This window comes from Balaenoptera physalus (genome assembly GCF_965194825.1).
Source record: "Balaenoptera physalus genome assembly, chromosome: 5".
Lineage (NCBI taxonomy): Eukaryota > Metazoa > Chordata > Mammalia > Artiodactyla > Balaenopteridae > Balaenoptera > Balaenoptera physalus.
The window spans coordinates 8,546,298-8,563,890 of record NC_138884.1 but is presented as its reverse complement, the minus strand read 5'-3'; the positions used below and the strand labels follow the sequence as shown (position 1 = coordinate 8,563,890).

General features: G+C 39.4%; 3 protein-coding genes across 12 annotated transcripts in view; 2 read left to right on the top strand and 1 right to left on the bottom strand.

Moving 5' to 3' along the window:
* Positions 1-17,593, top strand: part of LOC309660803 (uncharacterized protein) — a 576,745-nt gene that overhangs the window by 40,135 nt on the left and 519,017 nt on the right. The window lies entirely within an intron of this gene.
* The window catches only part of DMP1 (dentin matrix acidic phosphoprotein 1), a 138,225-nt gene that overhangs the window by 78,345 nt on the left and 42,287 nt on the right, over positions 1-17,593 (bottom strand). The window contains exon 4 of one of the 10 annotated variants that reach the window (XM_082461791.1): positions 5,971-6,112. The exons of 8 other annotated variants lie outside the window; for them this stretch is intronic. The gene's annotated coding sequence lies outside the window, so the exon portion shown is untranslated. Of the gene's footprint in view, positions 1-5,970; positions 9,306-17,593 lie in introns of those variants that run through there. One more of the 10 variants, XM_082461787.1, reaches the window with a different exon arrangement.
* SPARCL1 (SPARC like 1) overlaps positions 1-17,593 on the top strand; it is a 50,642-nt gene that overhangs the window by 3,653 nt on the left and 29,396 nt on the right. The gene's annotated exons all lie outside the window — the stretch shown is intronic.

Here is a 17,593-nt window from a genome sequence, read left to right as displayed (position 1 = left end):
CGTACGCCAAACATTTCCTTTAAAGAGTCAGTGAATAGGTGTTAAGAAAATGAACAAGAAAGCTACGAAATGGTGACCAGCTTACTGTGGAGTGCAGGGAAAAGCAACCGGGAAGGCAAAGGAGGAGAAAGAGACAGGACCGCACTTTGTAGGACAGGCTGGGCCCTACAATAAAGCCATTTTCCGAGTCCCCACTACCGCCTCCCACCTTCACGATGTGCTTATCTAGGTGGTTATCAATCGAGCGGACTCAGGGCCAGGCTGCCTGGACTGCCCTGGCACTTATACGCTCTAGTTTTTTATCTTAACCACTCTTTGCCTCATCTTCTCACATGTAAAAGAGAGATAATAATGGTCATAAAATTGTCATGGGAATTGAATGAGATACTCTGTGTAAGGCTCTTATTACAGGATCTGACCAGTGGTAAAGGTTGGCCGTGAAGTTCACCAAACCTCAGTTTCCCCTACTTCTTCAATGGGGATAACAGCTAATTCATAAGACTGTTGTAGGTTAACTGAAACAATAGATGGAAGTGCTCAAGAAGTAGTCGTTCTTTTAATACTTTTCTCATTTGGTCTAACTCTGATAAGAATGGCTTTTTTGAACTTGGAATCTCCCAGTGAGGAAACTGCAATGAAAACAGGCCTCAGAATTATCCTGGTATAAACATGAACCATTGAATTTCTTAAGAGAATAAAAGGTAATAATTAAGGATTTTTACATTTATAAGGAGTAAAAGAGATTCTTCTCATCTTGATTAACACTAGGGCAAAATGTATCAAAACATCTTATCTTTCCTTAAAATACTTTTTGTTAAAATTTCTGTTTTAGTTTCTCCAGTGTTTTCCAGGTCATGAAATAAGTAATATTTTTATCTTATGTCTCAAACAACTAATGTACTCAGTTCTATTCTGTGTGAAATGACAGGGATGCTACAGGAACAAACAGAATGGCTGTGCTCTTGTGGCACTTACTACGTAGTTAGGGAGACAGTTGTTAATCAAATTATCACATTAATAAAAACTGCATTCGTGAAAAAGAATATATATGTGTGTGTGAGTGTGTGTGTGTGTGTGTATAACTGAGTCACTTTGCTGTACAGCAGAAATTAACACAAGATTGTAAATCAACTATACTTTGATAAATTTTTTTTAAAAAGTACATTTGCCCAAACATAAGGTGACCTCAAATACAAAGCCACCTTCATTTTTCTAATAAAAAGATCCTCAGCCAAAATCTTTGGCCAACCTAAATGCACAGATGGATAATATTGTAAGGTATGCTTAGGACACTTACTCTATTGTTACAAATACATTATTTTAAATCTCATTTCATTTAAAATATTTTGTACTTATAAAAATGATTTTTTTATCCTCATACTTCATGAAATGATTTTGTTAAAACTCTCTCTATGCCTCTTTAACATCACTGTCTGTGTTCACTGGATCCACTCTGTAATTGTCTGATAGAGAGGAGTGCATCATCAATCCTCCGCAAGTTGTTTATAACTCCCTTCTCAGAAATCTGCTAGTGCTGCAAATTTGAGCCCCAAGCATAAATTCTCATTCCATGGTGATGATCTCTACATATTAATTACCTCCTATATGGCTTTTTCCAGGGCTCTTTAAAGGGCTTATTGAAAACCTCTTGAGTCTATAAAGTGTAGTTTTCTAAAATTGTGTTAATTCCAACGGTTGCAAAAATGGAGTCATACCTCAAGAATAATTGCTAAATCTGCTTTAAATATCTTTATCTCCTTTTCTATTGTCCGGGTGACCTTCTTAAGAACAAAAATAAGCATTGCTTGAGATCATTTCAGGCTGTTTGCCTGAAATGGTACTTTGTTGTTCAAAATGAAGTAATTGAGACAATATCCTTTTATGCGAGAGACCTCAGAAGTGCTAGAATATAAGGCACATCCCTTTTTGTATAGCATGATTTTGGGGGGTGAAAAAGTTCACATTATATTGAGTGTGTATTATATAATTATATGCTGAAATAAGTGTTAAGAAGGAAAAGCACCTTTCTTCTAAGAAAGCATGTAAGGATCCTGACTTCCACTCAAGGTCAGGGATGGCTTTCCTTGATCGGAAGGCTAAAGAGAGGTTAGCCCTGTGGGAGGTTTGTGTGCTGGGCAGTGGTAGCTGGAGCAAGTGGATGCGGACGAGAGAAGTCTGAGCGTGCAAAGACCCTGTGGCAGGAGGGACCGTAGACTGCAAAGACCCTGTGGCAGGAGGGACCACAGACTGAGGAACAGAGAGAAGGCCAGATGCTCTGAGGGGAAGGGGCAGAGCAGTGGGAGATGTGAAGCCCTGAAAGTATTTGTCCTCTGCTTGATTCATGTTTAATGTTGAATTCTGGTTCGACTCAGAGTTCCGATGGGCATGAACCGTATCTATCCCTAGCCTAGACTCACACAGTGGTAGGTTCAGTTAGGCAGGATGCCAGGCAGTTGCAGGTCAGAGCCCTAGAAAAGTCTGCATCTTTGAGTCTGAGTGTATCATATACAGTGGCAGGACTGGGACACTTTGAGGTCAATGGTGACTCCGCAGAGAACTCAAAATAGAAAGCCATCCCTCTTAAATCTTCAGATGAATTTAACGCCAAGCTATAGAGCTCTCCCCAGAGACTCAGTCATACTTTAAAAGCCCTAAAGCATCAGTGTTAACTCTGGATCAGGTAACAACATGTATACGTTAGCCAAAATATGACTAAGGGGTTTGCTCCCTGATAATGAAGCCTTTGGCCATCATGTAAAATCAGGGTGAAGGAGAATGTGCTGTCTGAGTCTGATTATGAAGCACTTATAATAATCATTTTGTTTACTACATTTCCCTGAAAGGAAATTTTTCCATAGTTATAATAATTACTAAAAATAGTCGCCTACAGTCTTCGCCTCATATAAACAAACTCAACAAAAGATACCTGGCCTTATTTGGAAGTGTAGATGTACATACTCCAGGAAATAAGATGCCAGTCGTAAGAAGAAAAGTAAAGTAACAGGGAAAACAGTCAGGGCAAACCTCTCCTTTTTCTGCACATATGTATGTCATTCTCAATTCTTTTGACCTTAGACAAGGTAAGACAAACAGATCAAGTAGTCATCGTCTGCCTTGAAAACCAAAAATGCTGAAGGAAGTTTCCTTGGTCTCCAAGAGAAGGAGGAGGACTTATACATTTGGCTGAGGCTGCCAATGAAGGAGCCAACAACTGGGGGTGGGAGAGCAAGGGGGAGGGGTTAGGGAAAATACTGGCTGCCTGAGGAGCTCCAGGCAACATGAGGGAAATTCAGTTAAAAAAACTTGGAACGATAACTACCAGCACTAAAATTTCCAAGGAGTCATTGACAGAGCCAATACAAGAGATGGAAAAGGGTAGACTCCAAGCCTGTTCCTGCCTTTAAAAGTATGGATGGCCATGTTTCCACTCTGGTTCAGTGGTCAGACAGCTTGATAATGCTTAGAAGAAAAAGGAAGAACAAGGAGATAAGAAGAGAAAAGAGATATAGCGAGACAAGGAGTGCCCAGTGGAGATAGATGGTTAGATGAAGTAGATTTACGTGGCAAGGCAACAAGCGGAACTTCAAAAATAAAATTCGCCATTTTAAATGTGAATTTAAATTAACGTTCTTTTTAAAAACTGTAACAACTGAAAAGAAATCAAATACAAACACCTACTCTGACATAACCGCATTTCAATTTAAACTTCTAGAAAATATTATGGAAACTGAAATGGAACCAATACAACTAAGAACTCAAAATGAACCACAGTACCCAAAATATATTCTGGTTGTTTGTGTAAGTTCATTCCTAAACCTAGATGGAGAACGATGTTCTAGAATGTTCCAAAGTTTAGATGCCCTCTGCTTCTCTAGGAGATAGAAGTTTCAGGACGCCAAGAGACAGAGAGATCAAGAGTCAGAGGGTTTCATTCGGAGGAATGTCCTATGTTTCCTACCAAATGCCAAGAAATCTTTAGCTGTCACTTGCATTGCTTTCCACCCTCAACCTGAAGGACCACGCACTCAAGTCTTGAAGCCAGAGTTAACATTGTTCCATCAGAGGTCGGGGGACGATGACACACCCATGGCCCATTCTGCCCGAGCCTTTCAGACCAACCTCTGCAGGCTTGGCTGGCTACCTTTCCAGCCAGAGGAAAGAATATTCAGGCCCTTTTCTCTGTTTTTTCCAGGGACAGAACTCGTAGACCTGCTGAGAAATCTAATTACAACTTCCTTTCATGGTGAAATCCAGTTACAGCCTCTCCCATGGTGAAAGCCAATCCTTTTGATACAAAAGGAAACTAAACAAAGGGGTTTCAGACACGGGATGTGTCTATGTTCTGCCTTCTCTCTTAGGCAACTATGCAGAAAGGTTTCAGTGACCTTGACTGGCCTTACTTAGGAACGATGGTCATACTATTACTACCCCCATTCCCATAAGAAGGAAAAATATGTTCATATCTGATGCCAGGAGTCTCTGGAGATTTCTTCCAGGATCCATTAGCTGAGCAAAGCAAAATCCTCTACATACACATTTTTGATTCAGCAAGATGACTTCTCTTTTTGAATTTGGAATGTCATGTCAAACAATAAAAAAAAGTAGTGAGTTATTTAAGCCAGTATCCTCCTATAATCTTTGCCTGACATCTTTAACGCCCTGTGCCACCCTTTCAGCCAACCCATTCCCTTGAGGATAAGGAGAAACTGCAGTGCTGCAAAAAGAAGGGTCATCCCAAATTCCTAAAACTTAATTGAGATAAATGGAGATAGTTCTCAAAATAGTCATTTATGGAAATATATATTTTACAAATACCTGACAAAACTCTATAATTGTTGAAACAATAAAACTACCAACCACATTCTAATCGAATCTCTATCACTACAACGTAATCACTGTAGTCTACTGAATATGTATAAAACCCAGATTTGCAGCTTATCCCCCCAAATGGACAAAATTTTTAGAAGGCGCATCCAATCAACTCATAAGTTTTTAACTGAATATGAGTGGAATATGAACAGGTAAATGCTTTTGTTTTGTTTTAATAGGATAAAGTTTACCATAGGTTCAATAATACTGATATGCCCATAGAGTTAATAAAAAGTAAATAAACAAGTATAAGAATCCACCATTCATAGTTACCCTCAAAGAGCACCAAAAGTAATGCATTTTTATCATACTTGGTTCAACTTGAGTTACCTAATCATCTATATAATATGATAGAGACCCAGTAGGAAGGTGGCCTGAAATCTACAAAAGTCAGAAGAATTGATCTTGATTATGGGTCAAAGAAAACCTGTAGCAGGTTTCAAGACACCATGATTGGTCAGATCTTCATGCTGTCTTAGCACAATGGAATCATTTTTAACTCTCAAGCCATTTGTTCAGTGGATTTCCCAACCTTTTATTGGGGACCAAGCAACTTTGAGCTAACTCTAAATCTACACAGCATTCTTTTGGAATTCAGAAGAAACAAAACACAAATGCTGCACCCCAAGGGTCTTCTTCCTTTCTCCTTTTCTTCCCTGCTCCCCAGTTCCAGCACACGTAACAGCAGGCTTTCAGGACCTCATAACGGGATATAGATGAAGCTCTTTCTAGGAAAACTTCTCAGTAATTTCCTAAAATATAGGTAGAGGAAACTACTGGAAGCTTTTGCTTTAAACTGGGAGCTTAAAGCATTTGGCATAGACCTTGGCACTCCCAGTGACCTAGCTTCTTAGATAGGCATGGGGGAGGGAGGGGTGGGAAGTACAGCATCAGTTCACCGATAAAAACAACTGGTTGATGTCTTCTTGTGATAGGAAAACAATTTAAAGTGATTGATTTCAAAAGCAAATAAATGTTTTCTTATACTTTGAAAAATACTCTGGGTAGGAATGCTGGAGGTTACTATAGCCTGAGATCTGGATATGACTAACTTCTTTTCTTTTCCAAAAGATGGCACACAAAAATCCAGCCCATGCTTACCCTACATTTGGTTCTTTGTTGTTTTATTTTTCTTAAATCCTGTGTTTAGATGGTGGCCACAGTAAGGTGTGGGGTTGTGGTCATGGCTGGAGCTAGCTGCCTCACCTTATGCGTCCCAGCATCTTGTTAACAGGGTTAATATCTGTAGAGGTCCATAGCCCAGCCAGTTACTGAATGTGGTATGTACATTTTAGTGCCATGAAACCCAAAATAGTCATTATCCAAAAAGAATTAACAACAGACTCCCTTGTGCAGCATTATTCATGCAAAATACAGTTTTGTTTTAATGTGGCTAATTAGACTACTCTCTCCCTCTCTCTCTCTCTCTCTCTCTTTTTTTTTGGCTGCACCATGCAGCATGTGGGGATCTTAGCTCCCTGACCAGGGAAGGAAACTGTGCCCCTGGCAGTGGAAGCGTGGAGTCCTAACCACTGGACTGCCAGGGAAGTCCTAATTAGACTACCCTTGATTAGGCAAATTTCTACACATTCTGGGACTAACAAGCCAAAACCAGTATATTTAGAACAATGTTTAAAATGTTCAATCAGACTAAGCTAATGAATTGGGCTTCCTTTGGTGTGGGAAAGGGCTATAATGGAAGGGAAAAGAACAGAGAGACTGATTTACTTCCCAAGCCTCCAGAGTAATCCTGGTGTCATAACATTCGAGCAGTTACATGAAAAGAGAAATAGGAGGGTAAAGTGAAAATGCCAAGTTCCAACACAAAACACTCCCAGAGCTAGATGCCCATATTTCTTTCTAAAACTCTTCGATTCTATAACACCTTCAAATCCTGGGTGAAATCAAGTTTACTGAGTGCTAATCACGTGTTAATACCTTGTAATTTTTGATTCTCTCCAAAGGTGAGGACTGCTATGTTCCATTCACTTTGCTATACAGCAGAAACTAACACACCATTGTAAAGCAATTATACTCCAATAAAGATGTTAAAAAAATTTTTTTTAAATAAATAAAAAGAAATATGTGCACCTGCTAAGGCATTGTAAGGGAGGAAAAACTTTTTCCTCTACCCTCTTATATTCAGTAATTGGGGCCTGCAAATTAAACTGACAAAATACAGATTAATAGGAGAGAAACGTTTATTTATATGCATAGAGAGGCCAACAAAAGTAGCTGGCTCCTTAAACTGTTAAAGGCTTACTGACCTAATTTGGTAGGAGAAAGGGAAAGGGGAGAAACAGCTTCTGTGGCAAGAACAAAAAGATTTTTTAGGAAAGACAAATGGGTTTTTAGAACAAACTGGAGATATGAGAGTTTATTGTATTTGTCATAAAGGTATAAGTGGTTTTTCTGCCTTTTTCAAGGTGATAAAACTGCCCTGGAGAGGAAATTATGGTAGACTTACCCTTGTTCTCTCTACTGGGAATAGAGCCACCCTGAAGAGGGAATTTATGGTAGTTCTCATTTCTCAGAAGTTTCTGCTTTTAGTCAGACAAGGGATGCGCTGAGAAGGCTTCACTGTTGGATCTCAAATGTCTTCATCTTAAAATAATCTTTATACAAACCCATAGCAACTATAGAAAGACTTGAAACAGGGCAGCACTGGGGAGCAGGAGACAGCTTTGCTGGCAGGGGATCTGAATTATATTCAAACCTATGAATCCTAAATTTGGATCAAGTGCTGTGGGTCAAGGTCTAGCAAGGAAATGACAGATCCGGGCAGGAAAACTCAATTTGGGGATTTGAGGAGAGTGGAATTAAGGGATGATTGACCAAAGAATGGGCAGGGCATAGAGAAGTCACAAGGTGTTGTAGGAATAGACTAGTAAAAGCTAAGCTTGTACGAGCCAGGGAAAGGAGAACTTTTTGAGCCCAGACAGAAAATGCTGTGTGGAGAGGGACACTGAGAGGGGCTGTGGCCTTCCGGAGAGGGACACAGTCACAGAGAGGGCGCTGAGAAAATACACCCCCTGGTTTTACTCTCCGCCTTCCCTCAAATCTCTCCTGCCAGTACACCCCATTGGCTGAGCCCAACAGAAACCATCGTGCAAGAGAACCTGATGCTACAGTTCACACAGGCCCTGGGACAGCTCAGGGCGGAGAAGGCAGGAGAGTGGGTGTGGAGTGGATTTGGGGGAGCAAGTGGAAGATATCTGGATATTCAGAGAAAAATAATCTCTTCCCAACGTGGGAAAGGCAGAATGTACAGCTGTAGGAAAGCCGTGTCTTCTCCTTGCTTGAATAAATCTTCCAGGGCTTTCCCTCTGCGGGCATAAATAAGCGTAGGTTTTCACCCTATTTTCAAAGAACTCCTCAAACCTCAGCCACAAAATCCGCTGGGGTTTATTGTATCTGCTTCTTTCACAGAAGGCAGGTAATGAGTAACATTGGACCACTGGGCGAGCCGTCTTTCCCTATTCAGTGTGTTGGCTCTCAACAAGGCACACGAGAAGCGTGATGAATCCTGAAGGCACTTCTGCTTGAAGTGAACGCTTTCATTAGCGTTTCGCACAAAAGCTACTCATCAAAGCCCACCGCCATTCCCCAGCGGGTCCCAACGCCATGAGAATGAGGTTACTTGGAACTGTTCTTAGGTATGATTTGCTGTTTTTCTTAATCCCGGAAGAGAATTACCCCAGTAAGTAATTCTTGGTACTTTCACAGAGCTGAAACACTTGAAATTCTTCTCTCAACCAGCTGAACTTAACGACCGACTTACTATATTAACTAAAGAAGAGAGACAATTTCCATTGAATCCAAAGACGTTTTATATGCTGGTAGAGTTTAACTAATAAGGGAAATTCAAATAAGAGGAGAAAGCTAAGAACCTGGCATTCAGAGAAAAGAAATTTTAAGAAGGTTGAGAATAAAATAACTTAGGGGGTAGAGAGAAGAGCTAAAGGCACAAAAAGAATAGGACTCATGTAACTGATCCTTTTAGGGGCTAGGGAGGTTTCAAAAGGTGAATTGCCATGCTGTTAGCACTATGAAGCAAATCATTCAGATATTACTCAGTCCTGCAACATGACAAATGCCACAGGCATTCAGGTGAGCCGTACTAAGGAGCAGATTCACCACTTGTGAACCACAGGTTTACACAATGTGTGGGACCTTCTTTTTCATTTTTATTTTTTTATTTTTTAAATATTTATTGATTGCTTGATATTTCGGCTGCATCGGGTCTTAGTTGCAGCATGAGGGATCTTCGTTGCGGCATGTGGGATCTTTAGTTGCGGCATGCAGACTCCTAGTTGTGGCATGCATGCGGGATCTAGTTCCCTGACCAGGGATCGAACCCAGGCCCCCTGCACTGGGACCGTGGAGCCTTAGCCACTGAACCACCAGGGAAGTCCTGGGACTTCTTTTTTTAAAAAAAATAAGATAAGCCTGTGGGGATCCTCTAAATATAGTTAAAGGAATACCTCAGTTACACATTATAGAATAGGCAGAATATCCTAATTTCTCCTGAGCTAGAAAGAAAGAGATCTTTGAGAATGTCAAGGCCACCCCTTTGGAAATTCCTTTGGCTTCCATGCGCCTCACTCATGACTGGGTACAGTGGCAGAGAGGGATGTGCAGCAAGCTCTCATTGGATGGATGGATACTCTATGAAGTGGAGGTGAGGTGACAGGTGGGAATATATGGGTGATGCATGGGTGATGTACTTACCATAGTACCTGGCACATAGTAAAATCTCAAAAAAATATAAGCCATTGCATTAGCTACTATGTTAAACAGCCAATGATAAGAACCTACTTTTTCAATAAAATAATACTTTGATGAACATAAGTTATTCTACTTCTAATGACTATTTCACTCAAGATATTTAATGTTCAGTCCAATTCTTCATTGCTGCTTACAAATTGTGACTGTAAACAACAATTATTACATAATTTCTCAAGATTTTGTGCGTTAGGAGTTTGGGCAGGTCACTCAGAGGTACTGAGCTGGCAGGTGAGCCACTCTGGAGGGTCCAAGGTGGCTCCACTCATATACACTGTGCCTTTGCAAGGACACGTGGATAGCTGGGATCAGGGACCATGAACAGTGTCTTCTGTGGTGTGACAGTCTCTTACAAACTGACTTGGGGCTCCCAAAAAAGTATTCCGAGAGATTAACGTCAAAAGTCCAAGGCCTCTTATGAGCTAACCTCAAAAATCCCAGAACATCAATTCCACCTCAATTGTTTGGTCAGGTAAGTGACTGACTAAGGCCAGTCCGGATTCAAGGGGAGGAGAATTCAACTTCGCCTCTCAATGGGAGGAACAGCAAAGAATTGATAGGCATCTTTACTTTACCATACTGTTTATACATATTAAATGAAAAATGTTAGAAACTGTGTCAAGACAACTATTCACATGAGTTAGAATAGAATTGACATTCGTGGGTGTTTGTTTAGTTCTTAATGGAAGACCTATTTCTGCCATGTCAAACGTTTCATCTGGATATTCGTTTTGATGGTATATGGGCCAGCCAGTAGAAGAACTGCAGGCATTTGAAATTCTAAATCCTGGGCTTCCCTAGAAAGGCCATACCTAAAAAATGGAGTCTAGCAGTCATCTTTTAAAATTCCAGATGAGGTTCTCCTAAAAGTTTGGTAATGAGACACTTTGTTCCTAAGAGAAGGAAAAGGCTCTCCTTGAATTTCCCCACCATCTCTCATCTTTAACCTCTCTAGACCCATGAAAAGAAACAATGGGACAAAGGTAAGAAAAAAATAACTTAAGAACTGTAAGTAAAAGGATGAATTAGGGGCTTCCCTGGTGGCGCAGTGGTTGAGAGTCTGCCTGCCAATGCAGGGGACACGGGTTCGAGCCCTGGTCTGGGAAGATCCCACATGCCGCGGAGCAACTAGGCCCGTGAGCCACAATTACTGAGCCTGCGCGTCTGGAGCCTGTGCTCCGCAACAAGAGAGGCCGCGATAGTGAGAGGCCCGCGCACCACGATGAAGAGTGGCCCCCGTTTGCCACAACTAGAGAAAGCCCTCACACAGAAATGTAGACCCAACACAGCCATAAATAACTAAATTTTTTAAAATGTTATTAATAACTATTAGGCACTACTAGAATTTTTTTTAAAAAAGGATGAATTAAAGTCTCTGTGGATTCTTACTTATTAGGGTTATTAAGCCATTTTTTGCCTCATCAATGTTTCAAAGAAATAATATCTTTCATTTCATATTGACAGTTAATAAAATTATCACATGACTATCTGATCACATTTGAGTCTCAAAACAACCCTAGAAGATAAGTAGGAAAGCTACTATTATTTTTCCTGTTTTGTAGATGAAGAAACCAGTGACTTGACCGAAGTCTCTCTGCTGGTAAAAAGTAGTTTAAGTCTGGACTTAGATCTTCCAATTCCATACCACGTGTTCTTTCAGCTATACTGCTGGCTTTGAATCAGCTCACACATTTGGGCAAAATAATATTCATCTAATTTCACATCACCACTGCATATTTACATCTTCAAGAATAATAACTCTATTCAAAAATTTGTCTCACTTCTGCATTTTTCATATAGAGTTTCATTTGCTCTTTCTGCAAAAATAACAATCTGCATCTTGTAGAGAGTGCACACAAATTCAAATGTCTCAAAATATATGACGTTTTACTTATCCAAGAATGAATGGTATTCATCATACTTAGCAAGAACATCATGGGTTTCATTTTCGAAGTATTTTGCAAGCATCAGCTAATTAAGACTCCTGTAGTCTTCAGTTTGACAGTTGTTTTCAAGTCTCTTGTTTCCCAGGAAAGTTCTCCCCTCTGTCTTATTTATACAAATCAGCACATTTGTTGGGTTCTTAAAATAAGAAGCTAAAGGCTGTGAAATTATTTTTGATCAGTGTGTGACAAATACAATGAGCTCAGTGAAATAAAAATGCCCAGTGACTGGTCTGAAGGACAAATTGGAACACAGCAGAACTCAAGGTCTTCTACATTCTAAATAGATACTGGATTGTTCCACAACGTCCTATCTTTAAAACTACAGCACAGGCATCTGTTTTACATTTAAAACTTGAAGTGGTTTCCTACTTGGATCATTCTGTATTTTTGTTTGTTTGTTTGTTTGCTTGTTTTAACATCTTTATTGGAGTATAATTGCTTTACAGTGTTACTTTCTGCTGTATAACAAAGTGAATCAGCTATATGTATACATATATCCCCATATCTCCTCCCTCTTGCGTCTCCCTCCCACCCTCTCTATCCCACCCTTCTAGGTGGTCACAAAGCACGGAGCTGATCTCCCTGTGCTATGTAGCTGCTTCCCACTAGCTATCTATTTTACATTTGGAATTGTATATATGTCAATGCTCCTACCTCACTTCGTCCCAGCTTACCCTTCTGCCTCCCTGTGTCCTCAAGTCCATTCTCTATGTCTGCGTCTTTATTCCTGTCCTGCCCCTAGGTTATTCGAACTTTTTTTTTTTTTAAGATTCCATATATATGTGTTAGCATACGGTATTTGTTTTTCTCTTTCTGACTTTCTTCAATCTGTATGACAGACTCGAGGTCCATCCACCTCACTACAAATAACTCAACTTCATTTCTCTTTAAGGCTGAGTAATATTCCATTGTATATATGTGCCACATCCTCTTCATCCATTCATCTGTCGATGGACACCTAGATTGCTTCCATGTCCTGGCTATTGTAAATAGTGCTGCAATGAACATTGTGTACATGTCTCTTTTTGAATTATGGTTTTCTCAGGGTATATGCCCAGTAGTGGGATTGCTGGGTCGTTATGGTAGTCCTATTTTTAGTTATTTAAGGAACTTCCATACTGTTCTCCATAGTGGTTGTATCAATTTACATTCCTACCAACAGTGCAAGAGGGTTCCCTTTTCTCCACACCCTCTCCAGCTTTTATTGTTTGTAGATTTTATGATGATGGCCATTCTGACTGATGTGAGGTGATACCTCATTGTACTTTTGATTTGCATTTCTCTAATGATTAGTGATGTTGAGCATCCTTTCATGTGCTTGTTGGCAATCTGTATATCTTCTTTCAGGAAATGTCTATTTAGGTCTTCTAGCCATTTTTGGATTGGGTTGTTTGTTCTTTTGATATTGAGCTGCATGAGCTGCTTGTATATTTTGGAGATTAAACCTTTGTCCGTTGCTTCGTTTGCAAATATTTTCGCCCATTCTGAGGGTTGTCTTTTCATCTTGTTTATGGTTTCCCTTGCTGTGCAAAAGCTTTTAAGTTTCATTAGGTCCCATCTGTTTATTTTTCTTTTTATTTCCATTTCTCTAGGAGGTGGGTCAAAAAGGATCTTGCTGTGATTTATTTCAAAGAGTGTTCTTCCTGTGTTTTCCACTAGAGTTTTATAGTGTCTGGCCTTACATTTAGGTCTTTAATCCATTTTGAGTTTATTTTTGTGTATGGTGTTAGGGAGTGTTCTATTTCATTCTTTTACATGTAGCTGTCCAGTTTTCCCAGCATCACTTATTGAAGAGGCTGTCTTTTCTCCATTGTATGCTCTTGCCTCCTTTATCAAAGATAAGGTGACCATATGTGCGTGGGTTTATCTCTGGGCTTTCTATCCTGTTCCATTGATCTATATTTCTGTTTTTGTGCCAGTATCATACTGTCTTGATTACTGTACCTTTGTAGTATAGTCTGAAGTCAGGGAGCCTGATTCCTCCAGCTCCGTTTTTCATTCTCAAGATTGCTTTGGCTATTCGGGGTCTTTTGTGTTTCCATACAAATTGTGAAACTTTTTGTTCTAGGTATGTGAAAAATGCCATTGGTAGTTTGATAGGGACTGCACTGAATCTGTAGATTGCTTTGGGTAGTATAGTAATTTTCACAATGTTGTTTCTTCCAATCTAAGAGTATGGTATATCTCTCCACATGTTTGTATCATCTTTAACTTCTTTCATCAGTGTCTTTTAGTTTTCTGCATACAGGTCTTCTGTCTCTTTAGTTAGGTTTATTCCTAGGTATTTGATTCTTTTTGTTGCAATGGTAAATGGGAGTGTTTCCTTAATTTCTCTTTCAGATTTTTCATCATTAGTATATAGGAATGCAAGAGATTTCTGTGCATTAATTTTGTATCCTGCTACTTTTCCAGATTCATTGATTAGCTCTCATAGTTTTCTGGTAGCATCTTTAGGATTATCTGTGTTTAGTATCATGTCATTTTCAAACAGTGACAACTTTACTTCTTCTTTTCCAATTTGGATTCCTTTTATTTCTTTTTCTTCTCTGATTGCTGTGGCTAAAACTTCTCAAACTATGTTGAATAATAGTGGTGAGCGTGGGCATCCTTGTCTTGTTCCTGATTTTAGAGGAAATGGTTTCAGTTTTTCACCATTGAGAACGATGTTGGCTATGGGTTTGTCATATATGGCCTTTATTATGTTGAGGTAAGTTCCCTCTATGCCTACTTTCTGGAGAGTTTTTATCATAAATGGGTGTTGAATTTTGTTGAAAGCTTTTTCTGCATCTATTGAGATTATCATATGGTTTTTATCCTTCAGTTTGTTAATATGGTGCATCACATTGATTGATTTGCATATATTGAAGAATCCTTGCATTCCTGGGATAAACCCCACTTGATCATGGTGTGTGATCCTTTTAATGTGCTGTTGGATTCTGTTTGCTAGTATTTTGTTGAGGATTTTTGCATCTATATTCAGCAGTGATATTGGCCTCTAGTTTTCTTTTTTTGTGATATCTTTGTCTGGTTTTGGTTTCAGGGTGATGGTGGCCTCGTAGAATGAGTTTGGGAGTGTTCCTCCCTCTGCTATATTTTGGAAGAGTTTGAGAAGGATAGGTGTTAGCTCTTCTCTAAATGTTTGATAGAATTTGCCCGTGAAGCAATGTGGTCCTGGGCTTTTGTTTGTTGGAAGATTTTTTATTAATTAATTAATTTATTTATTTATGGCTGTGTTGGGTCTTCGTTTCTGTGCGAGGGCTTTCTCTAGTTGTGGCAAGCAGGGGCCACTCTTCATCGTGGTGCATGGGCCTCCCACTTTCGCAGCCTCTCTTGCTGCGGAGCACAGGCTCCAGACGCGCAGGCTTAGTAATTGTGGCTCACGGGCCCAGTTGCTCTGCGGCATGTGGGATCTTCCCAGACCAGTACTTGAACCCGTGTCCCCTGCATCGGCAGGCAGATTCTCAACCACTGCGCCACCAGGGAAGCCCTGTTGGAAGTTTTTAAATCACAGTTTCAATTTCAGTGCTTGTGGTTGGTCTGTTTATATTTTCTATTTCTTCCTGGTTCTGTCTCGGAAGGTTGTGCTTTTCTAAGAATTTGTCCATTTCTTCCAGGTTGTCCATTTTGTTGGCATATAGTTGCTTGTAGTAATCTCTCATGATCCTTTGTATTTCAGCAGTGTCAGCTGTTACTCCTCCTTTTTCATTTCTAATTCTTTTGATTTTAGTCTTCTTCCTTTTTTCCTTGATCAGTCTGGCTAATGGTTTATCAATTTTTTTTATCTTCTCAAAGAACCAGCTTTTAGTTTTATTGATTTTCCTATCATTTCCTTCATTTCTTTCTCATTTATTTCTGATCTGATCTTTATGATTTCTTTCCTTCTGCTATCTTTGGTGTTTTTTTGTTCTTCTTTCTCTAATTGCTTTAGGTGTAAGGTTAGGTTGTTTGAGATTTTTCTTGTTTCTTGAGGTAGGATTTTATTGCTATAAACTTCCCTCTTAGAACTGCTTTTGCTGCATCCCATAAGTTTTGGGTCGTCATGTTATCATTGTCATTTGTTTCTAGGTTTTTTTGGATTTCCTCTTTGATTTCTTCAGTGATCTCTTGGTTATTTGTAGCATATTGTTTAGCCTCCATGTGTTTGTATTTTTTACAGTTTTTTTCCTGTAATTGATATCTAGTCTCATAGTGCTGTGGTTGGAAAAGATACCTGATATGATTTCAATTTTCTTAAATTTACCATGGCTTGATTTGTGACCCAAGATAGGATCTATCCTGCAGAATGTTCCATGAGCACTTGAGAAAAAAGTGTATCCTGTTGTTCTTAGATGGAATGTCCTATAAATATCAATTAAGTCCATCTTGTTTAATGTGTCATTTAAAGCTTGTGTTTCCTTATTTATTTTCATTTTGGATGATCTGTCCTTTGGTGAAAGTGGGGTGTTAAAGCCCCCTACTATGATTGTGTTACTGTCGATTTCCCCTTTTATGGCTGTTAGCATTTGCCTTATGTATTGAGGTGCTCCTATGTTGGGTGCATAAATATTTACAATTGTTATATTATCTTCTTGGATTGATCTTTTGATCATTATGTAGTGTTCTTCTTTGTCTGTTGTAATAGTCTTTATTTTAAAGTGTATTTTGTCTGATATGAGAATTGCTACTCCAGCTTTCTTGTGATTTCCATTTGAATGGAATAGCTTTTTCTATCCCCTCACCTTCAGTCTGTATGGGTCGGAAGTGGGTCTCTTGTAGACAGTATATATATGGGTCTTGTATTTTATCCATTCAGTCAGTCTGTGTCTTTTGGTTGGAGCATTTAACCCTTTTACATTTAAGGTAATTATCAATATGTATGTTCCTATGACCACTTTCTTAATTGTTTTGGGTTTGATTTTGTAGGTCTTTTCCTTCTCTTGTGTTTCCTGCCTAGAGAAGTTCCTTTAGCATTTGTTGTAAAGCTGGTTTGGTGGCACTGAATTCTCTTAGCTTTTGCTAGTCTGTAAAGGTTTTAATTTCTCCATCGAATCTGAATGAGATCCTTGCCAGCTAGAGTAATCTTGGTTGCAGGTTTTTCCCTTTCATCACTTTAGATATGTCCTGCCACTCCCTTCTGGCTTGCAGAGTTTCTGCTGAAGGATCAGCTGTTAACCTTATGGGGATTCCCTTGTATGTTATTTGTTGTTTTTCCCTTGCTGCTTTTAATATTTTTTCTTTGTATTTAATTTTTAACAGTTTGATTTTTATGGGTCTTGACGTGTTTCTCCTTGGATTTATCCTGTATGGGACTCTCTGCGCTTCCTGGACTTGATTGACTATTTCCTTTCCCATGTTAGGGAAGTTTTCAACTATAATCTCTTCAAATATTTTCTCAGACCCTTTTTGTCCTCTTCTTCTTCTGATACCCCTATAATTCGAATGTTGGTGCATTTAATGTTGTTCCAGAGGTCTCTGAGACTATTCTCAATTCTTTTCATTCTTTTTTCTTTATTTGGCTCTGTGGTAGTTATTTCCACTATTTTATCTTCCAGGTCAGTTATCCGTTCTTCTGCCTCAGTTACTCTGCTATTGATTCCTTCTGGAGAATTTTTAATTTCATTTATTGTGTTGTTCTTCATTGTCTGTTTGCTCTTTAGTTCTTCTAGGTGCTTGTTAAAGTTTCCTTCCATTTTCTCTATTCTATTTCCAAGATTTTGGATCATATTTACTATCATTACTCTGAATTCTTTTTCAGGTAGACTGCCTATTTCCTCTTCATTAGTTTGGTCTGGTGGGTTTTTACCTTGCTCCTTCATCTCCTGCATATTTCTGTCTTCTCATTTTGCTTAACTTACTGTGTTTGGGGTCTCCTTTTCACAGGCTGCAGGTTCGTAGTTCCCATTGTTTTTGGTATCTTCCCCCAGTAGGTAAGGTTGGTTCAGTGGCTTGTGTAGTCTTACTGGTGGAGGGGACTGGTGCCTGTTTTCTGGTGGATGGGGCTGGATCTAGTCTTT